The sequence below is a fragment of the Galendromus occidentalis genome, unplaced genomic scaffold (genome assembly GCF_000255335.2).
Source record: "Galendromus occidentalis unplaced genomic scaffold, Mocc_1.1 scf7180000077477, whole genome shotgun sequence".
In the NCBI taxonomy this organism is placed as follows: Eukaryota; Metazoa; Arthropoda; class Arachnida; order Mesostigmata; family Phytoseiidae; genus Galendromus; species Galendromus occidentalis.
The window spans coordinates 2,294,523-2,298,787 of NW_003805465.1; the positions used below are offsets into that span (position 1 = coordinate 2,294,523).

General features: G+C 50.9%; 1 pseudogene; it reads right to left on the reverse strand.

The window, feature by feature from the left end:
• Window positions 1-508: 508 nt before the first annotated feature.
• On the reverse strand, window positions 509-3,107 carry LOC100898856 (zinc finger MYM-type protein 1-like; annotated as a pseudogene).
• Window positions 3,108-4,265: the final 1,158 nt, after the last annotated feature.

The window sequence follows — 4,265 nt, forward strand, 5'->3', positions numbered from 1 at the left end:
CTTCATCCATCGCTCGTCAACAGCCATTCGGCCAACCGCGCGATAGGGGACAACTGCTCGGTGAAGGAACGGGACGGACAGGTACGATAAATATCACTTAAGCTGAGGAATGGACGTCTGTCCCGATCACGTTGCTCAGGTACGTTCTCACACCGAGTCGGCTCTGCCGCTAGCCCTCTCGAACGAGGCGTTTGTTAACCACTCAGACATGGGACTTGAGTGAGAATCGAAACAACTTCGGACAACACTCCACAGCCTCTCGAGTTCCCCCCACCCAGTGGCGTGCAAGTCCATGGTGCCGCCCGGGGCGACGATCGAATTTGCCGCCCCCTCCAATTCGTGCTTGCGCTCTTCAGGGGGTCAGGCTAACACTTCTGCGTTGGAAGTTTTCAAGAATCGAGTTTAAGGAGCTTCAATCGTTTCCTTGGATAGAAAATTCAGACGATCGAGGGAAAAACAAAGCACAAGTATATTATTCATGGGTTTCTTTGATGTCACATTGAAGGTTTCAAATGAGTCTTCTATCATTAGATGAGTAGCGGGCATAGTTTTCCGCAAACTCCTGAATGACATCTTCGAAATCGATCTCGTCGGTGAGCTTATGCTCAATAGATAGTATCGCAAGACTGTTGAGACGCGAGGCTCCCATGGTAGATCGCAAATGATTTTTTATCAGCTTTAATTTAGAAAAGCTCCTTTCACAGGAAGCGACGCTGATTGCTAGGGTTAGGAAGATTCGAAGCAGGACCACTATATTCGGCAACGAGCTTCCAAGCGCATACCTCTGAATGAACTGTAAGAGCTCGAAAGGACCTTTTGTCCTGATTTGAGCTTGTTCTTCGTCGTCGGCTGACGCAACAAGAGTCTGAAGCCGAACTCTTTCGAATACGAAAAGTTCCAAGTCGATGTCCTTTGAATGTTCCTCTAAAGTACAAAGGTAGTCAGCGTTCAGAAGGTTTCGCGGGATCAGGAATTCATATTTCTCGGCAATCGAGTGAATCTGATTGAACCGCGACTTGACTTCTTGAGTAATCCTGTCCATTGAGGCATACATGTCGCGTCGTATCTCTTGACTATAAGATAGCGAAGCGTCGTTCCGTCTCGTAGGTTTGCTTAATGGAATCTCTAGCTCTCCACACGTTTTCTCCGCCATCGTCAGAGCTTCCTCGACGAGCGTATCTCGGTTCTGGGTGAGGAAAAACTCGAGTGCTCTCAGTCGCAAGTCGCACTGGTGCAGATCCAGCCCCTTCGTCTGAAGATAGCATTGAGTGGAGTTGATCTCTCTCAGAACAGGATCCCACAAATTCAGGAAGACTAAGAAGTGGTGAGTCTGCAGAGCCCCAAGCAAGACAGCGGCGTCACCTCTGGTTGCAGCGTTCTCGACTTCAGTTGTGAGCTTCTCCAATACACCAATGATCCCAAGGTAGTGCTTCTTCACTGAACCAACAGCATCACCTCTCGCACTCCATCGAGTCTCGATCAGCCGCTTGAGGCTTCCTGCTACTGCGGTCAGCGCACTCCAGCGATGAGTCGACGAGGAGAAGAAACAAAACAGCTTCTCAATTACCCCGAAAAATGACACGGATCTGACTGATGCCGAAGCTGCGTGGACCCCGGCCAAGTTCAGAGAATGATTGCTGCAAGCAACAAATTCTGCTCCCGGATTTATATCTCTGATGCGCTTCTGAACGCCTGACCGATGTCCAGACATGACGGCGGCATTATCATACGCCTGGCCTCTACAGTGTTGTATATCGAGACCGTCCTTCTCAAGACTCTGCAGTATCATGGAGGTGATGCCGGCCGCGTCCTTTTTCTCTGTTTCGATAAAACCGACGAAAGACTCCGTCACTTTGACTTCCTTGCGTCCAAGATGACGTATCGCAGAACCTGACTCGTTTGGTCCTTGTGCGACGGAGTCAGGTGTGCTGTCGAAGATCATAGTGAAATATTTGGCAGTCTTGACCCGCTCAATTATTTTTTGCCGAACGCGTTCACCGAGTTTTTCGATGAACTTGTTCTGCGTTCTGTTCGAGAGATAAGTAAGTTGCCTCGATTTCGACAGCTGGACCCTTACGAGGTGCTCTCGCAAAACCGGATCGTACTTGGCTACCAAATGAACAAGCTCCAAAAAGTTCCCTCGACTGGAGTCTCCTCCAAAATCGGAGTCGTACTTCTGCTGCTCAAAATGACCTCGGAATGCTTGATTCTGCTTCGCGAGGTACTTCACTATGTCCAGCAGCCTCTGCAGAACTGCCTCGAGTTTCTCCGTTTCCATCTCAATCTGTCTTCGCCTATGATCGTCTATCGTCGCATTCTTCTCGAGTCTCATGCGCATCTCGTCCCATTTCGTGACCGCATCCTGATGAATGAAGCTTATCTCGTGTTCGCGAACCTTGGGGTTCAACTTCCACCATTTGGAGAAACCGTCGATCGAATTGAAACTGGATGTTTTCCCCCGGCGAAAAGCCGGCAGCAGAAACAAAAGAGAGCCGACCTCGCAGGTGAATACAGCATCCAGTTTCTCAAGACTCTCTCGTTGTCCGAATCTCTGCGAAAGAACCATTCTCGCGAGAGATTACGACCTCGACCTTTGGTGGCCTGGCCAGGGCGCGTCGCGCTCTCGAAATCGAAATCCAGGTTCTGAAGATCAGAAGATCCACGACTAACTAGCTTCCTGCGGAGCGCAGCATCGATTCCCTCTGGCCAAGTGCCGATGTCATCGAGGAGCGAACCATCATGGCCTCGAATATCGTCGTCCTCTTCACTCGAATCGGACAGACTGTGCACAGAAGCTCCACCTCGCTGATCGATGGTATACTCCGCAAGGACATCTTCCTTGGTGAGACTTTGGCTTTGCTCAGGGATAGCTTCGACCTCTGCAATGAGATCGACTCGGTTCTCTGCAGAAGACGTCTGTGAAGACACGGCGATGCCGCTCTGATAAGTTGGGGTTTCGACTCTATCATTCGCTCCCCGGACGTTTCAGCGGTACCTCCTTTCGGTAGAAGATACTTCAGAAAACTCCCTCTTTGTTTACTCAACGATTCCTCTATAGTCTTGCGCTTCTTCCGATAACTAGCCCCACTCTCTTTCTTACGTTTCATGTTACCGAGAATCCGTGCAATCTAGAAAAAAAAAAGAATCGAGAACACTCAGCAAGCCGAATTCGAAGAGCGACTATTCATGCGAAATCCAATGACGGATTCGATATGAATGGGGACCACACAGATCGCATGAGCGGCGTCACCTTGCTACCGGAGGAGACGTGTTCTTGGGGGCTTTTTTCGCAACGGGGAAACGGTTCTCCAGAGCAGCTGGGCGAGGAAGAGGACTGTTTCTTCCCGGGAGTAGCGCATCCGAAGGATCTCGGAAGACCTTGTTCCATCAGGTCTCTTTGGAAGCTCCAGAGAAGCATGAGATGGTTCGAAAGAAAGGATATGACAGCGACGACCCGACGCGGTGTCGCCGATGATTTCTGCTGCGCATACCTACAATCACAATCGCGATTCGCGATCAAATCAAAACAATAGCACCACTTTCGATACGAGAGCCCGCGAGTGCATGAATGTCCTCGCCAGGACCACGAATCGACACCGGGAGACGCTGGGGAATGACCTTCTGAACTGGCGCCCCGACCACCATAAACAAAGCTGGAGCGAAACTCTCTAAAATAAAATAAAAAAAACATGATAGAACCTCAGAATGCCGCCCCCTAGAAAGTGCCGCCCGGGGCGGACCGCCCCCTCCGCCCCCCCACTTGCACGCTACTGCCCCCACCCCAAATCCCTCGTAGGTTCCCCGCTGTCCCTTCTGTACAATCGGGGATCCGTACATAGCCACAGCCCACAGCATCGCAGCCCGCAGTCCTGCGGCTCCCGAGAAGCAGGACGGAGAATCCTCGGGGCTGGTGAGGCATATGTGGTTGCCTCATCGGCGGACTCAAGGTGTCCTCCGAGGCTCGGAGAACAATGATTATTATTGAGTTCAACGGTGAGTAAGGTTTCTCATCTCCGGGGCGTCTGAGGCAATTATGCGGATTTCGCAAACAATGTCGCGAGAGCCAGTGACGCAGCTGCGACAGCGGAAGCGGCGGTGGCGCCAGCAGCAGCAGGAAACTGTAATCTCTTCCGATATAATTAGCTGCAACGAAAAAGAAGTTTTTGTTCCGGCGCGAGGAGTAATTGCGATTTTTCTTGGGGACAACTTTTTTTCCATTAGATGACTGCTGTCTCCCGCACGACTCGCTGCGGTGCTCAGAACAT